At 35.5% G+C, this 26,830-nt stretch overlaps 1 protein-coding gene and 1 long non-coding RNA gene across 4 annotated transcripts in view; one reads left to right on the forward strand and one right to left on the reverse strand.

The window, feature by feature from the left end:
* Positions 1 to 26,830, reverse strand: part of LOC125271747 (NACHT, LRR and PYD domains-containing protein 12-like) — a 1,137,836-nt gene that overhangs the window by 175,679 nt on the left and 935,327 nt on the right. The window lies entirely within an intron of this gene.
* LOC125271794 lies at positions 7,682 to 11,599 on the forward strand. Its single transcript, XR_007185709.1, has 3 exons — positions 7,682 to 9,341; positions 10,252 to 10,399; positions 11,305 to 11,599. It is a non-coding gene; the product is annotated as an uncharacterized LOC125271794 (long non-coding RNA).

The following is a 26,830-nucleotide window of genomic DNA, read 5'->3' on the forward strand; positions in this document are numbered from 1 at the left end:
TTTATTTCTACAGAAGATCTTATTGAGAATTAACAGAAGTTTAGATGTTGATGTTTTATTGAAAATGTTTGGTTTGATGTTACCATTAAGGAGATCAGCGTTTGCTTTAGTTGAGCTCTTGACCCATGCCTTTTTTTTTGTTTCTTCTTTGGCTGCTTAAACTATTTTTGCAATTCACATTTGTTATGGCAGAAACAAATCAGTTACTACATTTGCATGCACTCAAAAATCCATTTGTAATCAGATTGATGATTTAATTGGTTTGAAAAACATTTATGTAAACACCTTAATCAATCTGAATGAAATTTTGATCGGATTGGAGGGGGTGGTTTATTCCTTTTCTAATCCGATCCAACAGCAAAAAATTACCATGTAAACGCTTGAATCTAGTGCTGTAGTACTCGAGTCCGGACTCAATACGTTTTTCTGTTGTCTCGGACTCGTTGATATTTGCACTTGGACTTGTCTCGGACTTGGTCATTGGTTTCGCCAAAAGTTCTAGTTGGTCTGAGTCCAGCAGGTCAGTCTCACTTCTTTCCAATTCCGAGCCGATCCCTTGTTGCCAGCTGCGACGCACAGGCAATAAAATCAGCCGAGCGTTCTTGCTCTCTTCTCTCCGACGATGAACTGACACACACCCGCGCGGGCGTCTCCTCTCTCTCACTCGTCTCATTCGCTCTGGTTCCCGCAGGTTTCGCGCTCACACCAAAAGCGCGCGCACCACTGATCTATATTAGTGAAGCGAACAAGCCACGCTCAGTCTCAAACAGAGACAGAAGTCAAACAGAGTCACAACAAGGAATTCAAGGGATTGCAGTCCAATATTCCTGCTGCTGTCTGTCCTGTTATTTAAAGAACAAAAAACAAAGAAAATCACTTTCTGCATTTGACTGAATAAGTTTTTAGCTTTAATTGTAAGAATAAATCTGTATTTAATATTTACAATATAGAATACAGATATTAAGGTAACCAACGTGGATGTGTTATTTTAAATTCGATTAGCCTACTTTATTTTCTGTTGTATTTCTTACCTAAATTAAAACCTACTTAACCTGAAAAACGTAGTTTCATAGCTCTCTATTCTATTGCATTTATTTGTGCTGTTTGCATTTTTTATTTGTTCTTATTTTATTATTTATTTTTACTTTTTTTATGAAAATAAAACTTTGCGTTGAAGAAAGGTAGATTTTTGTTTGTATATGCTGTCAATTATAGTTATTAGAAAGAAAATCGGAATAGGCAAAAATAGGTATCGGCAGATCACACTATTCAAAAATCGGAATCGGCCAAGAAAATTGCAATCGGCGCATCTCTAGTTCAAACGAAAGCCACAGCAGAACTGCGACTCATATCGATGTTTTGTGAATGAATCTGTGGCTGTGTAAAAACCATGAGAGTCAATGATTCAATTACCCTTTCAAAAATACATCCACTTGCTTCGTTACTGAATGAATGAATGAATGACTCGATGACTCACACATTAAGACAGTGACTTACCGCCACCTACTGGCGGTTTTAGTTCTATATTTAAAAGTATCACTCGTTTTAACATCATTGCTTATTTCTCTTTTGGAAATTTTTAATTTAAAACATTATTTATTTTATAAAGGTATTTATAAAGGTTAAAAAAAACACTTCAACAATCAGTTTAAAGGGGAAAATATTGTCCCTTAATGGAAAAGGTGTGACTGCAGCAGTCTAAGTATGCAGAAGAGTGTTAAATGCCTCAGGGGGTACGCAACTGTAAAATGTTTGGGAACCACAGTTGTAGTGAATTTAAAAACAAGTAATAATGCAAAAAAGTAATATGCAAAATGATTATTTTAGAATAGAAGATATGCTGTCTCTCGCATCACATAAATTACCAATAGTTATGTACGTGGTCTTGAAGAGGATTCTTTTTTTTTTCTGTCTCTGTCTTGACTGTCTCATTTGGACTCGGACTTGACTTGGACTCGAAACTTTTGGACTTGGACTTGACTTGGACTCGACAAAGGTGGACTTGACTACAGCCCTACTTGAATCCAACTACTTTCTCAATCGTATTCAGAAGTCTCTGGGGCACATGCGCATTGCACAAGTCCACGTCTTTAGTTGTAATTTAAAGATGTATGCAAACAGGCGTATGTATCCCTTCGTCATAATATTGGAAATCTTTCCATTTTAAAACAAGAAGGGGAGCCAATGGATATCACACAAGAAGTTATGCTGGTGAAAAAGTCTCAACCTCGGTCAGTATTAACTACAGAAATTGAAAGTAAAAAGTGATGGAGCTGATGCTGCATTAACGGAGCTTATTCTTTCAGAGACGAATTTCAACATAATATGCTGATAACGGATAACTGTCTTAATTTATTCCATTATTTCTCTTGTGGCTGTACATATTTGTTATCCCCCTCAACCTCCAATTAATCAAATACACATCTCTACAATCCTTTATTGCATCAAAAGATTTGGTCTTACCTTGGATTGAGAGCGTTGTACGATGATTAGAGGTTTCAAGGTGGAGTCCACACCAGCTCAGTCAGGGTCCGATGCTCTTGAGGCTCGATGGAAGTAAATAAATTACAGGTATCACTAATAGTTTATGTATAAGTAAATTCACTCTGAGACTTGTTTAGAGAGGTTTACGAATCACCAAATACAATGGTTTCGGTTTAATAACAAGTTACAGAATAAAAATACAAAAACATAAAAAAAAAGTACACTCTAAAAAGAAATGTGTAAAAAAAACACATATTATGTGTAACACTCTAGTTTACACATTTTGTGTCAATATTGCATAAAAATGTGTTCAATTCAATTGTTTTACACATATTATGTGTAGTTTTAAAATGAACACAACCTGTGTATTTGTTCACATCATCAACACAATCTGTGCAGCCAAAAACACCTGTAATGTGTTAATATTACACATTTACACAACTTTGTGTTCATTTCAAAGGTGAAGATCAGACCCCCAAAACCAAGACCATTCAAGACCAAAACAAGTCCATTCAATCAAGATAATTAATTAATCATGTAACTATCGAACATTAACAATGAGCACCTGATGATAACAAGCAGAATCACCAAAGGAGAAAATCACAATTTTAAGTCACCATCATGGAGATCAGGGTTTGCTTTAGTTGGGCTCTTGACTCTTGACTTTTTAATATCATACTTTTTTTGGCTGTTGTAACTAAGTCGTAACAGCCAGATAAACAATGTGAAAAGATGATCAGGTGGTGTTGGTTATGTTTTCACATAATCATTATTTGATCTGAATCACTGAACTCATTTAGAGCCCAATCTGTGAGTTAGATTATTGACTACAGCTGGCTCTGCCTCTGGCTCCCACTAACACTTCTAGTTCAGCAAACAAAACATACAACTTGCATTAAAAACATACATCGTAGTTAGTTTTAGTTCCCCTTAAAACTTCTTGCTCAGCAATTAAAACATACATTGTGGTTAGCCTGCCTTAACACCTCTAGATATGAAAGATAAAAACATACATCTTGGTTAGTACCAGTTTCTCTTAATACTTCTTGTTCAGCAACTAAAACATACATTTTGGTTAGCTTGCATCAACAACTCTAGATATGAAAGATAAGCATATCTAGCCTTGGTTAGTTTGCATTTTAACCTTTTAGCCCTTAAACACAATTTTAAGATTCAACCGGCGCTGAAGCTTTTGTAGACAAAGCTTCAACCTTGTTTGTAATCTGTTCCAAGTCACACATAAAATTATTCAGCGTATATGATTGTTTAATAAGCATAATCAATTTCAAATTAATTCTCTGTTGCTGTCTCGGTAATTTAAGCATCTCTTTGGCCTTCGGATCCATCTTAATTTCTCCCACTCTAGTGGTTCTTCTTCTTCTCTTTCTCGTCCTGTTTCTTCTTGATTTCGTCTTTTTTCTTTTTGCAAACCTTGAGTGATCAACCCTAGCAAACCTAAGTTCTCCCTGATGAATTGGTTCTTTTGGCAGAAATTGATTAATTGGTTCTTTGGCAGAAACTTCTTAGTACAGGTCATATTTGTTAGAGCCGTCTCCACGACAATATAGGCTAGTGAAACAAATGAGAATTATAGTATTTCATGTTAAACAGTTTTTTATTTAAGTCGGTGCTAAGTAAAGCTGCGCTTAATTTTCATTGATGAAAGCGGTGTAAGGAAATATTATAGCCTACACTCTTAATAATTTTAATTACAGGCTTATAATTCATTGTTTAATAGGTCTAAAACTTTTTTAAAAACATTTTCAAAGATAGCTAATAGCCTAATCTTTTATGATCCTCTTTTAAACATCTTTTACAGCCGACTCTCAAAATCTTCTCATCGATTTACATTGTTTAAACTTTCAATAAGTCAGCCGTTTACTTACATTATGTTAAACAAGTGCAATTTAACCACAATAAACACCGTTTTTCCCTGAGGTACTTAAAGACCTGAATGAGCTGCATAACGCCGCTTTCCGCCATTTTCGAATATGAAGAATCCTCTCCTGCATCACGGGATAGTGCAGCGTCCATCGTATGCCTACTACAGAATTCGGGCGGAAGCAGTAGGTCATCCGGGTACTTCTCGCCTACTGTTTTTCGAATACTATGAATTCTGATATACTACGCACCTCACATACTGTTTTTCGCATACTATATAGTAGGGAAGTATGCGATTTCGGACGCAGCCTTCGTCTTTTGATTCACTGAATTCATACTGTGTTTTATCCATTGTTACATTATAAACAGACTAATATTTTTCATTATTGCGACCATGAAACTACAGCAAGAGCTCCAACAACAATCAGCTAAAAAAGAGTTACAAAAACAGCTGCAGGATTATTTAGACACACAAAAATCAGCACATCAATCTCAACAATGGTGGCAATAAAGCTGCATAATTTATTCATGCTGCAGTGCATGCTGGGAGTTTTGTACTATGCTGGCACCCAGCATGCATTGCAACATTAAACATTTGGATGAATAAAAATAAGTGTATTTTTAGTGGCATATCAGAGTACTCTCATAAAATATGTTAAAATACAAAAATGTATAGTGGTAGTTTAGTGTACTTTTAGTAAGTACGCTTATTTTTAATACAAAGTATAATTTATTAAAGTGTACACTGATTTCACTTCATCTGTAGTGTAATCAGTCAGTCTGTTGTTCGTTATCTGGCTCGGCTCGGTGTTCATCTTCAGTTCTCTCTTCACAGCAGTTCAGTCAGTGTACTGTTTGAGTACATGAATTACTCGGGGATATTGGTTTGTTTGAACTCAGAGGGAGTGTCAGCCACATTAAAAAAGTTAACAGTCATTTGTGGATTAATGCGTATTGGAGACGCGAACCGTTTAAAACGATTCAGTTCGATTTGGTGAACTGGTTCAAAAAGATCCGGTTACATCGAATGATTCATTCGCGAACCGGATATCACAAACTGCTTTGTTTTGAACTCTCTCTCACAACAGACACGGAAAAGAAGACAATGCTGAATAAAGTCGTAGTTTTTGCTATTTTTGGACCAAAATGTATTTTTGATGCTTCAAAAAATTCTAACTGACCCTCTGATGTCACATGGACTACTTTAATGATGTTTTTCTTACCTTTCTGGACACACCGATATAAAGTTGGTTTGACGTTGGATATTAGATATTCGATAGATATTCGGTCACGAAAATTTTCAATAGATTCTTTGTGAATAATTATAAATGTAAAAAAAGTGCCTTATTTGAAAGGTATTATAACATAGAACTAAGCACACATCGCAGTTTGTGAGTTTTAATCCTCTTTAATGTGTAGCAACATATTTTATCTCTAGCAGTGATGCGCTAGCGCTTAGGCCAGATAGGGACCGTCTACAAAGTACATGTGGAAGAAAAAACGATCTTATTTTTTTTTTTCACTTAAAAGCAATTTAGTGAACACACACAACGCTCACTCACAGAATAAACAATTTCAAAGACCTTATGTAGCTCCGCCCCTTTTCAGCGCTGCGCTCGCTCGTTATATTAAATATTCCTGTAAAGTAAATATTCTTTGACAGTGATGCCATTGAAATGTAGATCTACCGCAAAATGTAATTTCAAAGACAATTTTATAAAGATGGCGGTGCGCTTGTATACTGTACACAAAATATGTAATTGGTTATGTTATTAGTGCTACCAATACAATCTTTTCATAATTCCCACTAAGCAAAGTTATGTCCAGAAGACGTCTCTTCACAAAAGTCGTACATTGAAAAGATATCCACTGAGGAGCCAGAATAAAAGTTTTTATGACGTCTTCTGAACGTCCAATATAGACGTTCGTTGAAACTCTGTACAAGGTTAAAAAATGAGCATAGACAGTAAAACACATGTTCACACCTTTAGACAACTTGGCATCTGTAATTCACACATCTTTGGATTATCAAGTCAAGTCACCTTTATTTATATATCCCTTTTTACAATGCAGATTGTGTCAAAGCAGCTTTACATTGATAACTGGTATATAATTTTGGCTATACAACAGCTCTTAAAGAATGGTGTTAAAGCAGGCAGATCAAAGCACTGTTGAATATCAAATGTCAAGTGTCCCCAACTAAGCAAGCCAAAGGCGACAGCGGCAAGGAACCCAAACTCCAACAGGTGACATCAGGTGTTAAAATGGAGAAAAAAAACCTTGGGAGAAACCAGGCTTAGTCGGGGGGCCAGTTCTCCTCTGGCGAACAGTCCTTTGTTACGACTCGGGTTGCTATCATAAGTCGGATAGGATCGCAACATTCAAAGTATTTATTTCAGTTCCATCCAGTTGAGGATCGTATTCATCATGCCGGTATGGACGGTTTGTTGAGGAACTGTGCTACTGGCTATCGTGTTGATGAGGCCTTCACAATGGATGATCTAGTTGACTCGATCTCTGCTGATACTTCAGGGCTGCGTTGTGGTCGTGTCAATGTGCAGGTCCTCAATCTCACCTGGATATGGCCCGGATCCGGCTGACTACGATAAGCCTCGGGATAAACAGAAAGACTAATATTAGCGTAGATGCCATTCTTCTTCTGATGTAACGAGTACATCTGCTGAAGTGTTCCCGGTTCGGGCTGACCTAATTTATGCAGCCTAATAATCCTTTAACGGATTTGAAAATATAAATTCGAGAGAAACCAGATCTGAACAAAGACTTTCTAGCTCAGCTGGGATTCGAACCAGGAACCTTCTTGTTGTGAGGAGACAGTGTTTTCCACTGAGCCGCTTGTGCTTCCCTTATGCATAGACATACATACAAACATACATATATCATACTATTTTTCATGTTTATATGTAAAATAAAATAAAATTAAAAACATTTACAGGAACAAAACTCTGTGTAGATATAAACACAGATCAGTGTTTACTGAGGATTTTACTGTGAATGTTGTACATTTCAGCATCTATCCAAACAATGTTAAAAGAAACACTGAGACAATGTTTTTGAAGCAGTTAATGAGATAATTAAAGGGATAGTTTACCCAAAAATGAAAATTCTATAATTTACTCACCCTCAAGTTGTTCAAAATCTGTATAATTTTCTTTGTTCTGCTGAACACAAAAGAAGATATTTTGAAGAATGTGTTAAACTGAACAGTTTTGGGGCACCATTGACTTCCATAGTAGTTTTTTTCCTACTATGGAAGTCAATGGTGCCCCAAAGTGGCCTGGTAACAAACTTTCTTCAAAATATCTTCCTTGGTGTTCAACAGAACAAAGAAAATTATACAGATTTTGAACAACTTGAGGGTGAGTAAATGATGATAGAATTTTCATTTTTGGGTGAACTATCCCTTTAAGTGATCAAATAATAGATGATTGAACATTTGCTAAAATCAAGCAGAGGAGGATTAAACAAACAGCATTACCATCTTTACTTATTACTAACCAGACTGACTTTATTTCTGTCACACATCTACAGAGGTTATTATTGAGAATTAACAGAAGTTTAGATGTTGATGTTTGTTTCATTTGAAGTCACCATCAAGGTGGAGAGTGTTGCTAGTTGGGATCTTGGTCCTCATTCTTCTTCTGTTAGCTTTTATTTGGCTGTTATAACTGTGTTTGTAAAACACATTTGTTGTGGCAAAAAAAAAAAAGCCTAGATGAAGCAGGATAAGTTGTTATCAACTCCTTGTTATAGAAAAATGGTAAAATGAGCATCTAATGGTATGTTTTTAATTAAACTGATCTGAAGGTGGGTAAAAAGCATGCACAAGATTTGATTGAGTATATCATGAAGTCACACACATAGACATCATTATTTTGGATATGATTCACAATAATGGTGACAATCAAAACTAAAAAACTCATCCTTGTTTTGATTGTCACCATTGTTGTGAATCACATGCAAAATCTTGATGTCTGTGTGTGACGACATGATTACTCCCGCTCAAATATCTTGTGCACATGCTTTTTATCTAGCTTCAGGATAACTGATAATTTAATGCTATTGGTGCAATAATGCAGTTTCACAAGGTTGGTGGACGTAAATGCCAAATATAAACAGAAAATTAAAAACCGAAAAGTAGATTTTTGCTCTGTGATGATTTTGTTATCAACAAGAAGTTGATTTGGCTTTATCTGGACTTTCTTCGCCAAAACAAATGAGTATTGTCACAACACATTGTGACAAATGTGTCCCACATCTACAGCAGCCAATGAAAAGTTAACAGATGAAGTACAAGGACCAAGATCCCAACTAAAGCAAACACTCTCCACCACGATGGTGACTTCAAATGAAACAAACACCAACAAATAAATCTGTTAATTCTCAATAATTTCTGTATACGTGTGACAGTAATAAAGTCAGTCTGGTTACTAATAAGTGAAGCTGGTAATGCTGTTTGTGGAGTTTAATCAGATTTTGAGAGGTTCAGCATCTTTTACTTGCAGTTGATTTTATCAAATGCTGAATCATCAGTTAATTATCTCATAAACTTCAACATTGTTTCAGTGTTTCTTTTAACATTGTGTAGATTGGACTTATATAAACACAGATCAGTGTTCACTGAGGATTTTACTGTGTATGTTGTACATTTGAGCATCTATCCAAACAGAGTTTTGTACCTGTAAATGTTTTTTATTTTATTTTATATACAAACATGAAAAAAGTCTGAAATATATACACTGTAATGAATTGCTGTAAAAATTACAGCAATATTTTACAGCCGATGGCTGTATTTTAATAATACAGCATATTGCTGTAAATTGCAATGAATTCCGGGGGCGTGGCGGTTTGAATCAAATTTACAGAATATTGCTGTAAATTTCAAATATACAGAGGCATTGTGGGATCTCCAACGGTCAAGATTCGAGTAGCAGCAAGAGGAGTGATTTACAACTGTGGTAAGTGACTTATTATTTCATTTCCCCCTCAGTCTTTGGTAAACATGTATGTATTTACATTCGCGATTCATATTGGTAACCCCGGATTGACGCATCCTCCGTCCGCGGGGCGCGAAGCAGACTTGCGCGGGGTTTTCCTCAGCGCGGTCGCGGTAGGATCTCACACATTCCCCGGCGCTTTAGCATAGCGGCTGTGGGCCGAAAATTAATAATTAGAAACAGTTGGAATTCACGAGAACTTCGTGTTCATCAGCGCACTTGGTCGTGATTATTTTATGGCGTAACGTTAAATCACATTTGTACAGGCAGACAGTCATCTGTTAACACGGGCCGAAACGAAAAAGCCTCGCGACGCGATCAGGCCGCTCACGGAGGATGTGTCACGCAAAATGGTGCTGCTTCATGCTGTTAACGTAACCAATGTGATGTATTTGTGGACATTTGCTAACTTAAGGTAATACAAACACTTTAACATCTCTGTTTGATTTCAGTTTGCCTTGTATAGTTAATGTATTAACGTACCATTACGAAAACAAATTTTTTTTAACTTGAAATGAAATGTGCTATTACAGATATGAATAAACTGATCATCCTGTACTTGTCTTTTAGATGTACATTTTATATCTATTGAGGCCTTTAACACAACTACAAACTATTTGTTTCTCAACTAGATTAGACATTTATTTTTTAGGGTGAATGTTTTAGATGTCTCTCTATTTGACCCTGGCAAACAAATTAGTTAAATAAGGTGTTGATTAGTGGGACATCTAAAACTTTCTGGGAGGTAAGTATTCAGGACTGGAGTTGTAGGCTAATACTGCTCTACCACATGGTATAATTTCATAAACATGATTACATGCCTCAAAAGCTAAAACCAATCTGAATTCCTGATCCTTTATGCACTTTGTAGGTATTTATCTGGAGAGAGGAACAAAGACGAAAGGAAAAGTGCCATCTAAAACAACAGGCAGACTGTTCAGAAGAAACGGGTTGCGTTCAACCTACATGTGGACACTCTTCTGTGCAAAGTGATAGATTTTCAGTGGAATTTCTGAAATGTAAGAAATACACACACACACCAAGATCTATTTTTCCTTTTATTATATACTTTTATTATTCTATATCTGTATCTGACTGTATCTATCATCCCTCTATCAGTCTCTTAGGGTGCGTTCACACTTGTCATGTTTGGTTCGATTAAAACGAACCCTGGTGCGGTTGCTCGGTTAGTGCGGTTCATTTGAACATATGTGAACGCTGCCATCCGAACCCTGGTGCGCACCAAACAAGCGGACCGAGACCGCTGAAAAGATGGGTCTCGGTCCGCTTCCAAACGAACTCTGGTGCGGTTCGAATGATATATGAACGCAACACGGACCAAAGACATGTAACCGAACCAAAAACAGGAAGATGAGACCCTAAAAAGGACAGAATCCTCACGCATGTCGTTTTTTCTCGTCATAGACGCGAGTTTTCTCATCACAGGCATCAGACGCGCATCTCCACACAGCAGATCGTTTGTGTGTGTGACGGATGGATTCCTGCCGGTGTTTTGACTACTTTACACATTTTATAAGCTCTTCACGAGTTCCCAACTGGCCAAAATACCATCACATGCAGGCTACGCCCCGCTACGCACACACAACGAGTGCGTTTACCTCGGCAAACAGCATTGTTTTGGATGTTCGGTAAGTTCCGTCTCAAAATAGGCAATACGTCATAAAATCCGACCAATCACGTTGTGAATGTATCCCTGTGCCTTTAGGTTCGGTATCTTTTGGTTCGGTGATAAAATTGCCAATCTGAACGCTAACCGGACCAGGACTAAATGTTTTTTTTTCTTCTTTGGTCCGGACCAAATGAACCAAACAAACCGAACTACAAGTGTGAACGCACCCTTAAAGTATTATGTTTTGTAATATATCTAATGTATTGTCCTCTTTGTTCCTTTCAATATTTCTAGCCTATCTTTGAATCCTGGGATGGAACATCATCTGGAGCAGAATTGTTCTTTTTTGATCGCAAGTTTGTTGGACTTGTTGTTTGGCCATGTTGGTATGTTCATGAAGTGATAAAAGTGATGTGGGTTTTAAGAAATGTTTTTATATGACCCTGTTGGTCAAGTTATAGTTATAATTGTATTTCTTTGTGTGAAGGGCCATGATGGCCAATAAGTAATTTAAAAACATTTTCATGACAAAATTTTGTCCCTTTAAAAAATAAAATGATTTTCTAAATAAAAAATAAATTCAAAATAATACACCTTTTATGGCATTTTTTTATGTAAATTTGAAAGATATATTTATTACATTTTGACCTGTTTTTCAAGATTAAGAAGCATCAAATATCTTTTTTTTTTTTTTTTTGGGAGGGGGGTGAATTAAGTTATGCATTATACAACACTTTATGCAGTTAAAATTTGTTTAAAGTTTATGCAGTTAATAGATTAAATTTAAAATTCAGCTCCCAGTCATTAAGTAAGCAATAGGGAAAATATATTGTATACTGCATTTTACATATTCTACTTGACTAAACTACTTGAATGTGTGTATTTGCTATTTAAAGAAGTATGTTAAATGCAGTATACAATATATTTTTTTGTAAAAATGCAGTATACAAAATATATAAATTACTGTAAATTTTACAGTAAAATACTGGCAGCAGGGTTGCCAGCCAGTTACTGTAATTTTTACAGTAGTGTTTCTGTAATTTAATTTACAGAATTTTACTGTATTCTCGATTACAGTAAAATTCTGTAAATTAAATTACAGAAACACTACTGTAAAAATTACAGTAACTGGCTGGCAACCCTGCTGCCAGTATTTTACTGTAAAATTTACAGTAATTTTTTAACAGTGTATAGTTTAAATATATATAGTATAATTTTTAAGTAATTATTCTATAAGTATGTGAATTTTATGAATGTGTCTAAGGGCAGAACAAGTGTCTCAGTGGAAAACACTGTCTCCTCACAACAAGAAGGTTCCTGCGGTTCGAGTCCCAACTGATCCAAAGATGTGTGAATTACAGATGCTAAGTTGTCTAAAGGTGTGAACATGTGTTTTACTGTCTATGGATGGATCCATGGCTCTTTTTTTTTAAACCTTGTACAGAGATCCAACGAACGTCTATATTGGACATTGTCGTGGAAATTCTCAATACAAATCTGACTTCACCACTGACAATTCAAACAACCTCCAGTTGTCAATATAATATATATAATACTCAGTACCAATACAGTACTACAGTACCTTCGAGGTAATTCCCATCCCGAATATAATACAATACAATACTACAATACCATAGTACCTTCGAGGTAATTCCCGTCTCGAATATAATACAACATAATACTACAGTATCTCGAGGTAATTCCCTTCTCGAATACTTCTAATACCCTTCCCAAAGTAAGGTGACGGCGTCCCGTCAAGAAGCTACTATCACTACCTCAATCACACATGAGCACACAGGTCTTTAGCATCTATACACTCTCACCGTCCTTCTCAGGTGTACGCTGGTCCGACACAGGATCATTAATACTAACTCAGAGTATTACAGCCTCACCCCGAGGGCGACTCTATAGTCTTCCAACACTATCACTGTCTCTGCTGTGGTCTTTTGAGCATATCTTTAGTACTTCTGTTCCTCAGCTGCGCAGCATATACCTGACACGACTTCCAAGTTGCTCTTTGTAGAAATGAAGTTTTATTTACGGCCGGGAGATCACTGGTCACAACAACCAAGTGAGTCTCAATGAATAGAAAGATACATGCACATTTAAGTCTTACAGTTGAGTAAAAATCAATGTCTTCATCACTGTGATTTGTTCTGGTGATTGGTTTGTAATGATCTAAGCTTATCATGTGACTGGTCTTTGACCTGAGCATTCTTAGTCTGCATTTTCTGTACATTTCATGTTGACATAAAATATTTCCATCACAACATTCAGAAGATAAAAATTTTCATTCTGGCTCCTCAGTGGACATCTTTTCATTGTACAACTTTTGTGACAAAGACATTGAAAAGAAATCTTTTGGACATAACTTTGCTTAAGCTCAAGTTAATTCAGTTCAGTTCAATATCAAGATTGATGTAGCATGTAGTTTATCAATTATGAAAGAAAATTTGAAAAAGCTATTATGCAACTTTACTGATATCACTAAGCTAAATATAAGAATTTAGCTCCAGCCAAGCAAGCCCAATGTTACAGTGGCATTGAAAAATGTTTTTCTGATGGTTTTACTGTCAAAAGTGATGCTGAAGGCATGCTATTGAAACGCAGTAATTGTGAAAAATCTCGCAAAGCCTCCTAAAGACTGAGCGTTATTACTGCCCCCTAGAGGAGCATGATGAAGTTGTTCTGACTGAGTTCGACATTCAAAATTTAAATAAATTAATGTAAATTCATACAGTGTTCAATCTTAACTTCACAGGGTGTGTCCTGTTACCTGGACCTAAAAGAACATTTCCATGCAGGTTTTTCTCTCATTTGTAAATCAGGGTAAATGCTATTGAATTAAATTCAAATCTGATAATAAATTCATTTAAAATACATACAGTTTTCTATGTCAACTTCAAATGTTGTGTGTTGTTGCTGGCTCCTAGAAGAACATTTTTATGTTGCTTTTAGTCACAGAACTGTAGCACAAGGCGAGCTATTGATATTCAAAGAAAGACATGAGCTCAGTGAAAATAAATAAAGTGTTCTAACTCGCATTCAAATGCTGTGTGTCTGTACTGGTTTCTAGAAGAACATTTTAAGGTTGGTTTCATCCAGGAAACAATAGCATAACATGTGTTATTGAAAGCAACAATTGAGAAAAATCTCGCAAAGCCTCCTAAAGACTGAGCGTTATTACTGCCCCCTAGAGGAACATGATGAAGTTGTTCTAACTGAGTTTGATATTCAAAATTTAAATAAATTCATTTAAATTCATACAGTGTTCAATCTCTGCTTCACAGGGTGTGTCCTGTTACCTGGACCTAAAAGAACATTTCCATGCAGGTTTTTCTCTCATTTGTAAATCAGGGTAAATGCTATTGAATTAAATTCAAATCTGATAATAAATTCACTTAAAATACATACAGTTTTCTATCTCAATTTCAAATGTTGTGTGTTGTTGCTGGCTCCTAGAAGAACATTTTAAGGGTGGTTTCATTCACAGAACTGTAGCACAAGGCGAGCTATTGATATTCAAAGAAAGACATAAGCTCAACTCAACTCAACTTGTATTCTAACTCAACTTTAAATGCTGTGTGTCGTTATTGGTTCCTAGAAGAACATTTTAAGGTTGGTTTCATCCAGGAAACAATAGCATAACATGTGTTATTGAAAGCAACAATTGAGAAAAATCTCGCAAAGCCTCCTAAAGACTGAGCGTTATTACTGCCCCCTAGAGGAACATGAGGCAATTGTTCTAACTGAGTTTGATATTCAAACGTTTAATACATTTATTTCAAAATCATACAGTGTTCAATCTCTGCTTCACATGTTGTGTCTTGTTACTTGGACCTAAAATAACATTTTCATTCATATATTTATGTCATTTGTAATTCAGGATAAATGGTATTGAATTAAATTCAAGCCTGTTGAGAAATTAATTTAAAATACAGTTTTCCATCTAAATTCCAAAGGGTGTGTGTTGTTGCTGGCTCAAAAAAAAAAAAAAAATAAGAAGAAAAAGAAAAGGTTTTAGTCACAGAATTATAGCAGAAAACTTTTTTGTTTATTTGTTTTTTAAAAAAACAATGTTATTATCCAATTAAATAATCGCATATTTCCCCACATGCAATGTTCACACACAAACACACATAACTCACACAGCAAAAAAATAATGTGTTTACATCTTATGTGGTTACATCTAAAATTAATTTATTGTACTGAAGTAAAAGTGTTATTTAACATTTAGAAAGCATTAAGTTACACCAACAAAATTAAACCTACGCTTGGGATGAGGTAAACAGCTCTTTCACCAATTGCGGTATGGGTGACCACCTGGTTATTGCTCTGTCACAGGGCATAGATGTGAGTTGTAAGAGATATATTTTTACTACTGTTATACCATGTAAATATTGATTTAAATTATTTGTAAAGCATGTTTGCTTTGTTGGATTAAAACGTGTTTTAAATCGCTAATAAGCTTTGTTAATTTTAGTTAAAATGAATTAAACAGGCTTGAATTTAATTCAATAGTATTTAACCTGAATTACAAATGACATAAATATATGAATAGAAATGTTGTTATGGGTCTAAGTAACAAGACACAACCGGTGAAGCAGAGATTGAACACTGTATGATCTTGAAATAAATTTATTAATCGTTTGAATATCAAACTCAGTCAGAACAACTGCATCATGCTCCTCTAGGGGGCAGTAATAACGCTCAGTCTTTAGGAGGCTTTGTGAGATTTTTCGCAATTATTGTGTTTCAATAGCATGCCTTCAGCATCACTTTTGACAGTAAAACCAACATCAAATTATTCTTCTAGGAACCAGAGACTAGACACGCCCTTTGAAGTTGAAACAGAGCATTGCATTTATTTTTAATTCATTTATGTATTATCTTTATTTTCAATAACATGTTTTCTGCTGCAGTTCCGTGGATAAAACCAAAACCAAAATGTTCTTTTAGGTCCAGGTAACAGGACACACCCTGGGAAGCAGAGATTAAACACTGTATGAATTTAAATGAATTTATTTACATTTTGAATGTCAAACTCAGTTAGAACAATTGCCTCATGTTCCTCTAGGGGGCAGTAATAACGCTCAGTCTTTAGGAGGCTTTGCGAGATTTTTCTCAATTGTTGCTTTCAATAACACATGTTATGCTATTGTTTCCTGGATGAAACCAACCTTAAAATGTTCTTCTAGGAACCAATAACGACACACAGCATTTAAAGTTGAGTTAGAATACAAGTTGAGTTGAGTTGAGCTTATGTCTTTCTTTGAATATCAATAGCTCGCCTTGTGCTACAGTTCTGTGAATGAAACCACCCTTAAAATGTTCTTCTAGGAGCCAGCAACAACACACAACATTTGAAGTTGAGATAGAAAACTGTATGTATTTTAAGTGAATTTATTATAAGATTTGAATTTAATTCAATAGCATTTACCCTGATTTACAAATGAGATAAAAACCTGCATGGAAATGTTCTTTTAGGTCCAGGTAACAGGACACACCCTGTGAAGCAGAGATTGAACACTGTATGAATTTAAATGAATTTATTTAAATTTTGAATATCAAACTCAGTTAGAACAACTTCATCATGTTCCTCTAGGGGGCAGTAATAACGCTCAGTCTTTAGGCGGCTTTGCGAGATTTTTCTCAATTGTTGCTTTCAATAACACATGTTATGCTATTGTTTCCTGGATGAAACCAACCTTAAAATGTTCTTCTAGAAACCAGTACAGACACACAGCATTTGAATGCGAGTTAGAACACTTTATTTATTTTCACTGAGCTCATGTCTTTCTTTGAATATCAATAGCTCGCCTTGTGCTACAGTTCTGTGACTAAAAGCAACATAAAAATGTTCTTCTAGGAGCCAGCAACAACACACAACATTTGAAGTTGACATAGAAAACTGTATGTATTTTAAATGAATTTATTATCAGATTTGAATTTAATTCAATAGCATTTACCCTGATTTACAAATGAGAGAAAAACCTGCATGGAAATGTTCTTTTAGGTCCAGGTAACAGGACACACCCTGTGAAGTTGAGATTGAACACTGTATGAATTTACATTAATTTATTTAAATTTTGAATGTCAAACTCAGTCAGAACAACTTCATCATGCTCCTCTAGGGGCAGTAATAACGCTCAGTCTTTAGGAGGCTTTGTGAGATTTTTCGCAATTATTGTGTTTCAATAGCATGCCTTCAGCATCACTTTTGACAGTAAAACCAACATCAAATTATTCTTCTAGGAACCAGAGACTAGACACGCCCTTTGAAGTTGAAACAGAGCATTGCATTTATTTTTAATTCATTTATGTATTATCTTTATTTTCAATAACATGCTTTCTGCTGCAGTTCCGTGGATAAAACCAAAACCAAAATGTTCTTTTAGGTCCAGGTAACAGGACACACCCTGTGAAGTTGAGATTGAACACTGTATGAATTTAAATGAATTTATTTAAATTTTGAATAACAATTTAGAACAATTGCCTCATGTTCCTCTAGGGGGCAGTAATAACGCTCAGTCTTTAGGAGGCTTTGCGGGATTTTTCTCAATTGTTGCTTTCAATAACACATGTTATGCTATTGTTTCCTGGATGAAACCAACCTTAAAATGTTCTTCTAGGATCCAGCAACAACACACAACATCTATATTTGAAAAATTAGTCTATATGTATTTTATACAAATGTATTATCACATCTGAATCTCAATAGCATTGCTTTTGCATCACTTATGATAGTAAAACCAACTGAAAGCAGTTCTTTTAGGACATAGTAATAGATCACACTATTTGAATTTGGGATTGAATATTATGGTTTTTCCTCAAAATGTAAAACTTCTTTTTCTTAATAACATTGCTATTACCACTACTTTTATTCTTTCCAATATGTAACATTTACAGTCTTTTACCAGGTGAGACTGAGTGTGTGTATGTTTCAAAGTTTTGTGTACACAGTTTGATCGCCTTTTTCCCAAGAGTAAAGTATATGGATGGAAAAATTGAGCGTATTTCCTCTTCGTTTTGTACTTTGTAGACGGTCCCTATCTGCTATTTTACATTACAAAATGAATAGGTTTCTGATACAGCAATGCAGATTAAACACATAAACTACATTGTGTGTCCTCTTCTACTTTTTCAAACAATTCGAACACAACTTGTTTTTTGTTCTTATACTGAATCGTTATTGATCTATTGAAGTATTTTCGAAGTTGAATCTCTGACGAATGTCAAACGTCCAATGTCAAACCAACTTTATATCGGTTCTGGACACACAGAGAGCTCTCGGACTAAATCTAAAATAAACTTTGTTCCAAAGATAAACGGAGGTCTTACGGGTTTGGAACAACATGAGGGTAAGTTATTAATGACATAATTTTGCTATTTGGGTGAACTAACCCTTTAATTTGAAGAACATGCATGTTCACGTTATGTCTTGGAATACAGACCTGACTTCCCAGATTACAAATTTGAAAATCCACTTAACTCTGCCATTTTTGCCGTCATTGACTACTGTTAATACTTCTTGTTTGAATTTCACTGATTAAGCAATATGGTAAAAGTGACAGTGGGTTGGATTAGGGCTGGGATAAACGATAATTTTTTTTTTTTTACGATTAATTTAGCGATTATTTTTCGGTGCATCGATTAATCTAACGACTCTTTTTTGTTTTTGTTTTTTTCAGTCCGATTCTATTTCGGTTTGATTCGATTATCGATAATCTCCCCATTAATTGACTATTACCAATTTGTAAAAAGTCCAAAATAAAAGACTATACAAGTGCAAAGTAATGCATTCTTAGTCAGAGGTAGCGTTTGATAAAACCTTGAAGCCTTAAACACATAGGCCTAGCTTACTAATAAAAAAGTGCATCTTGTAATTCTTCTTTCAGATGAAAATAACAAATTGATGTCATTCAATAAAAAAAAGGTCACCCAAAATACTTGTTTAGAGCAATTGAAAGAATACAGTAACCAATGTAAACTTGAGGGCTTTAAGCTATTTAAGTGCTTTTCCAACAAAAAATAAATAAAAATTAACAGCGACAGTGGGAGCCAGCAGCCTGTCATGGTGTCCTTCCTGAACCAACAGAATTTAACATTTGTTGAAAACACATACCCTGTGTCTCAATCAGCTCCTTAGCTCCCTAGGTCGTTAATCAGTAATGAAAGTGAATGTGGCTGATACCCTGATCAGTGCCCTGACTACTGAACTAGGGAGCTGATTGAGACACACGCATAGCTTTAAGCTTACTGAAAAAAAGTGCATCTTTTAATTCTTCATTCACATAAAAATAACAACAATGTATAGTAGTACACTCTGCCACTCACCTTTTTCTTAAAAAAAAATACTAATGTAGGTAACTAGAATTTAATAAATGGAACATTATTGTAAAGTGTACCGATTTGTTATACACCGATTCAGACGTCTCATGAGTTCAGTGTTGGACAGATCAGTTGTTTTAACTATTCATTTAAGTGAATCAGTTCAAATGAGTCATTAGTTCGCGAATCGGACATGTCATTATTGGACGTGTAGCCTACGGCAAGCGCTGTGTGATTATCCCGGCAGTTTATTTTTTAGCACAACTCGCACTCCGCGGTAATTCAGCAAAAAAAATATCTCAGAATGCTCCACGTGAAACTTTGTTCATCCCAGCCCTGGTACGGATATAACTACAAGGCCTCTGGCAAATTGGCGCAGGTACCAATACTGTGACCACAAGTGACATGTTGCGTTTATAGGCAACCCTCACAGGGAAAGGAAAAAAGGCAAGCTGAAGGAGCAGCTTGAGCCAGAAAAAACCAACGCAATTTTAGGTACAGTAATGTCATAGTTATGAATCCAAATCCATTGTCATGATTGATTGACAAATCCATTATAATCAATGATTGTATTTCAATGTTATACATTGTCTATCCTGTTTTAATTCATCCCCATGTCTCTTTCCTGTTTTCACAGATGCAGTGAGGGAGCGATTCCCCAACACCGAGGTGGCAGAGATCTGGGCCCTTCTACGCAGGAAGTGCAACAAAGAGAGCTACAAGGCCTCTAGTAACTCAAGTCAGAGCTACAGGTGCTGGTCATATAATTAGAATATCGTGAAAAAGTTCATTTTTTTTATTGTAAATTATTTTTAAAAATGAAACTTTCATATATTCTAGATTCCCTACATGTAAAGTAAAACATTTCAAAAGTTTTTTTTTTTATTTTTTTTATTTTGATGATTAGAGCGTACAGCTCATGAAAGTCCAAAATCCAGTATCTCAAAATATTAGAATATTTCCTAAGATCAATCAAAAAATGGATTTTCAAAACAGAAAAGTTCAAGTTCTTTAAAGTATGTTCATTTGTACACTCAATACTTGGTCGGCAGCACATATTTCAGCAAATGACTTGCTCCTAGCACAAATTACAGCATCAGTGAAGTGTGGCATGGAATTGATCAGCCTGTGGCACTGCTGAGGCACTATTGAGCCTTCAGATCATCTGTATATTGTTGGATCGACTGTTTCTCATCTTTCTCTTAAAAATATCCCATAGATTCAGGTCAGGCATGTTGGCTGGCCAATAAAACACAGTAATATCATGGTCAGCAAACCACTTGGAAGTGGTTGTTGCACTGTTAGCAGGTGCTAAAGTCCTGCTGGAAAAGGAAATCAGCATCTCCATAAAGCTTATCAGCAGATGGAAGCATAAAGTGCTCCAAAATCTCCTGGAAGATGGCTGCATTGACTTTGCACTTGATAAAACACAATGGACCAACACCAGCAGACGTCACGGCCCCCCAAATCATTACTGACTTCAGAAACTTCCCACTAGACTTCAAGCAGCTTGGATTCTGTGCCTCTCCAGTCTTCCTTCAGACTCTGGGACCATGATTTCAACATGAAATGCAAAATTTAATTTTATCTGAAAAGAGGACTTTCGACCACTGTTCACTGTCCAGTTCTTTTTCTCCTTAGCCCAGGTAAGATGCTTCTGACGTTGTTTCTGTTTCAGAAGTGGCTTGGTAGTCCTTTTCCTGAAGATGTCTGAGTGTGGTGACTCTTGATGCGCTGACTCCGGCTTCATTCGACTCATTGTGAAGCTCTCCCAAGTGTCTGAATCAGCTTTACTTGACAGTCTTCTCAAGCTTGCGGTCATCCCTGTTGCGTGTGCACCTTTGCTTACCCAATTTCTTCCTTCTAGTCAACTTTGCATTTAATATGCTTTGATACATCACTCTGTAAACAGCCACCACATTCAGTAATGACCATCTGTGACTTACTCTCTCTGTGGAGGGTGTCAATGATTGTCTCCTGGACCATTGCCAAGTCAGCAGTCTTCCCCATTAGTGTGGTTTCAAAGAACAAGAGATACCCAGAATTTATACTGTAGGGATGGTCATTTAATGAAACTCAAATGTAAATATTCTAATATTTTGAGATACTGGATTTTGGACTTTCATGAGCTGTACGCTCTAATCAACAAATTAAAAAAAAACTTTTGAAATGTTTTACTTTACATGTAGGGAATCTAGTATAAATGAAAGTTTCATTTTTTTAAATAATTTACAATGAAAAAATGAACTTTTTCACGATATTCTAATTATATGACCAGCACCTGTAGATATGCATGTGTAGTAAGTTGTTTGCCATTGTTCTGTTCCCGGCATTTCAGAGAAAGTCGACTGTTCAAAGTTCTTCCTTTTGCCAATATCTGCTTTTGTGTGTTACTTTTGTGTTAATAATAAAGATCCTTTTCTGAAATGCAATTTGTAATCTGTTGATTTAATGTACTTGAGCTGAATTAATGTAATACACTTGTAGTGTAATACCAACATTCATGCTTAAGTATAACAAAATGGGGATAAAATTACAAATGAAATGTACTTTCAATTTGTTTCTACCTTACACTATAATAACATTGCACTGAAAGTATGTGTCTATGATGTTTAGGTTGTAATTGAACTTCACTTCAAAAACATTATTATTGTCATAGTGGGACACTTTAAAAGCACTAAATATAGTTAGGAAGTGCATTTGTAGATCACTTGAAATGTTACAGAGGCATACTAAATTAACTGTTTATAGTAATTATAAGTATGATAGCAGTATGCACAAAATGTACTTAAACACAATATAATTTGCACTGCAATGCCTTTTTAAGTGTATTTCCATTAGAATGGAAATACAATGCAATTGTACTCTAAGTGTGCTTAATTGCTCATGAATCTTGATTTTCATTAGTGTATTTTAGTGCACTTGAAGTTTAAAAAAAGTTGTTCCATTTTAGTATACAATTTACACTAGAAGTGTAGTTAAATATATGTTAAGTTGAAGTTAATACATAATTGAATACACTTAACTATACTTGGATTTGACGAAAATAGTACAAAATGTAGAAAATATACTTAGTACACTTTATTAAAGTATATTTTTAATAGAATTCTTTTTCACCTGGGATATTCTCCTAAATAACTGATTGCTGATATGTTGCTGGTTCTTATGCTGTTGAATCACTGATATTAGTGATGGGATTTATGGCTCTTTGAGGGGATCTAGATCTTCGCGATCCGTTCCTTTCAAAGAGCCATTCAAAAGAACGGCTCTTTTGGCTCTTTTTAAATATTTAGTCAGTTTTAAGAAGCCAGCTTGGGGGCATCTCAGTTTATCCTGGAAATAATCACTGGGAGGAATGATGAGGTGAGATTTGTAGTCAAATAATTAAAACTCGGATATCACACACCAATATCTGAGTTTGAATTATTCTGAAATATTGATTATTACCTCATTTGTCATGTGTGGACTATATTCCATAGGGTTGCACAAATCCCTCTGCTTAGACAGTGACATCACTATTTTGGATTTACCTTTAGTACAAAGTGTGTGTGTGTGTGTGTGTGTGTAAAGCTACGTTGACTTATGTTATTCATACAATACCTACTCACAAATAAACATCAAAAACAAAGCCGACTGCAATGAATTTCTGTGCAAAACAGCTTTTACTACAAACACTTCCACACAAGAACATTGTTATCACACAAGAACATTTTGATAGAAAACAAAAAATATTTAAAGTAGATAAAATTAGAATAAATAAAATGGAAATGGCTCCGCTCCTACCCAATGACAGAGGAACACAGGGTTTTTTTCCACTGGAGTACTCACGTGAAGGATGCGTGCACAACTAACTAATATCATCACGCTATAAAGGGTTGGCCTGCGCTGGGTGCGCCCCTCCCCCTATAACTGTTCTGTCTCGCGGAGGAGCTCATTTGTGTGCATCTGTGTGAAACACGCATAGGAAAAAAGAACGACAGAAAGAACGGCTCCCCTCCAGCCGCGACTTGGCTCCCATCGTTCATGTTTATGAGCCGTTCAAAAGAATCGGTTCGTTCGCGAACGTCACAACTCTAACTGATATAGTACGATATTAATAAATATAAAAATATCAAAGACTAAACACAGAAAGAGATCAGTGAATTAAACAAGTCCAAGATGATTACAGCATCATCACAACAGCCAAAAAACCTGATCATCTTCATGCTGGCTTTTTCCTGCCATAACAAATGTGTTTTATAAACACTCCCCAGACAGCAACATAGTGTGGCCCAGATCCAGTACACATCTGGTAAATATGGATTACATGTGGACCAGATATGGGCTGGATCTGGGCCGACACTATGTTGCTGTCTGGGTCAGTTACAGCAGCCAGAGAAAGTTAATGTAAAAGAGTCAAGAGCCCAATTAAAGCAGACACTGGTCACTACGATAGTGACTGCAAACTTCAATAAACTTTTATTTTCAATAAAACATCAACATTCATATCTGTTCATTCTCAACAAGAACTTCTGTACATGTATGAAAGAAATAATGTCAAACGGGTTTGTAAACCGGTTTGATACTCAGTGTGGCTGAAGTCAGTTGTAGTTCTTGTGTTTCTGCGGCCTCTTTTTTCTGGTCTTGTTTCTCTGTCCTTCAGTGATTCTGATTATCAGGTGTTCATCAGTGTCTGAATTCACTCTCTTCTTTTCATTCACTCTGTCAAGTGGACTATATTAGTGAACTAATGTAGGGAATAGTGAATGAGGGTATAGGATGTGATTTAGAACACAGCCTCTGAGTGTCGACTTTGAGCGATGTTAACTCACAGTATATTCCTGTAGGGTGTTTTCTCAGAAATGACAAATATTACCCAGAATGCATTGTTTTATACAGTATATTACCATTTTAATGTAAAATGGTTTGTTACTGTCAGAATTTGGTTGTTTTTCTACAGCAAGGTCTAGCAGTGCATTAAATGAGTTCAGTGATTCAGGTCAAATAATGATTATGTGAAAACATAACCAACACCACCTGATATAAATCAGTTACAAAACAAAATCTAATATGAATCAGAGGTGTATAGTCCAGGAGTCAGAAAGTAAAAGTCCTGCCATATTTTTTCTTCTACCCACTGAAGCGGTGTTAAAGTTAATGAGATAATGAAGTGATTAATTGAGTGATGATTGACCATTATTGAAGACACCTGATGATAACAAGCAGAATCACCAAAGGAGAAAATCAAAATTTTTAAGCCACCATCATGGACATGAGTGTTTGTTTTAGTTGGGCTCTTGACCCTTGACTTTTTATTAGATTTTATTTGAACTGTTGTAACAACCAGACAAGCAAAGAGAAAAGATGATCAGGTGGTGTTGGTTATGTTTTCACATGATCATTATTTGATCTGGATCACTGAACTCATTTAGAGCTCAATCTCTGAGTTAGATTTACATTATTGATTACAGCAGCACTGTGATTATACAGCAGAAGATCAGCTTTATCAATATAATCTGAAGGATTTCTCAAAAGTTGTTCTGATTATAAAAAAAAATCTTTCTTTTAGGCACACACAGACATCAAGAATCAGCGTATGAATCTCAACAGTGGTGACCATCAAAAAGCATGTTGCAGTGCATTCTGGGAGCCACCAATCAAAATTCATCCATGGCTCCAATCATGCATTGCTGCATGAATAAATTATGAGTTTAATTGTCTTAGTAATTTCTTTATTGTCACTATTTTTATTTTATTTTTTTCTGTTTTTATGTGACTTTTTAGTAGCTTGTTTTCTAATGTTTAGAGTTGATCTGTTTATCAAAACTCTTGATGTCTGTGTGTGCCTAAAAGAAAGTTTTTTTTTTTTTTTTTTTTTTTTTTTTTGATCAGACCAATTTTTGTGAAATCCTTCAGATTATATTGATAAAGCTGATCTTCTGCTGTAGAATCACAGTACTGCTGTAATCAATAATGTAAATCTAACTCAGAGATTGGGCTCTAAATGAGTTCAGTGATTCAGATCAAATAATGATCATGTGAAAACATAATCAACACCACTTGATCATCTTTTCTCTTTGCTTGTCTGGTTGTTACAACAGTTCAAATAAAATCTAATATTAAAAAGTCAAGGATCAAGAGCTCAACTAAAGCAAACCCTGATATCCATGATGGTGACTGTCTGGTTATCATGGTGATTTTCTCCTTTGGTGATTCTGCTTGTTATCATCAAGTGTCTTCAATAATGGTCAATCATCACTAAATTAATCACTTAATTATCTCATTAACTTTAACACTGCTTCTGTGGGTGGACTAAAAATATGGCAGGACTTTTACTTTCTGACCCCTGGACTTTACACCTCTGCTAAAGGACCATCTAATAAATCCTTCCATTCTATAAAGCACTCCTTAATGACATTTCTATAAAGTAGTATAATAATTATCCAGCGTTAGCGTCAATTCTGGCAGGTCACGTCAGTCAAGCTCACATCAGCTGACTCCCAGGTGACTTACGTCTAACTATAGGAATGCGATGCCTATCACAGCACCCATATATAAGCTCCTCAGTATTATCAGCAGCTATCACATTTCTCAGGAGCTAATTACCCTCCTCTATCCCCAGCTTTGGCCTTCTGATTCCCCTGAATCAGACTAATTCTTGAATTATGTGTACATGTTAAATGATTGACATTAATGATAGGCCTATCTGCACATTTATGTTGGTTTTGTTCTATTTACCCTAAGGGGGGTTATTGCTGCTCTCCCTGCTCTAATCCATATAGGCTACATGGATGCGCAGGGAGTTCTTGCCCAGAACAGAACCATGCTGCCAGTACAAACTCTATGCAATTATCAATCATATTTGACGATAGTGGTCCTGACAGAACTATTGCAAGTGAAGTACAATGATGTAACACTGATATATTCATCCAGGCAGTGAGGACAGGTGATGTTGCTACTATTTAGAAGCTAGTATGCCATCTAATGTTTAATCATGGAAGCACACTAAATGTGCAGTCACATTTTCACTTTCCAAATTTCTCAGAAAGCTGCTTGGCTTTGAAAGTGACTTGTGTGAGCTCAAACACCATAATGCTTTCAAAATGTGTTTTTTATGAGAATTCATTCAGGATCTTTCTCCCTCTAGTGGCAGAGCTGCATATAGCTTTGAGAAAATTTAATGCCATAAATTTCAAGAGCTATCCAACTAAACTAAGTATATAGAGTCCTTTTAGACATTCCACACACATCACAATGACGTTGATCTGCAAACTCTGTTGTCTGCAAACTTGTAGGTTTTTTACAACTTTATAACAAATATTATGGAAAATTGAAAATATATGGAAAATCAGAAATATTTAAAGTTCTGCACTGTTACTAATTAAAAAGCTTTTAATTGATCAAATATAACACACACACACACACACACACACACACACATATATATATATATATATATATATATTTGTTGTGATTATCTTTAGTTTTTTTTTAAATTCCTTTTGATGTA

This window comes from Megalobrama amblycephala, linkage group LG7, assembly GCF_018812025.1.
Source record: "Megalobrama amblycephala isolate DHTTF-2021 linkage group LG7, ASM1881202v1, whole genome shotgun sequence".
Lineage (NCBI taxonomy): Eukaryota > Metazoa > Chordata > Actinopteri > Cypriniformes > Xenocyprididae > Megalobrama > Megalobrama amblycephala.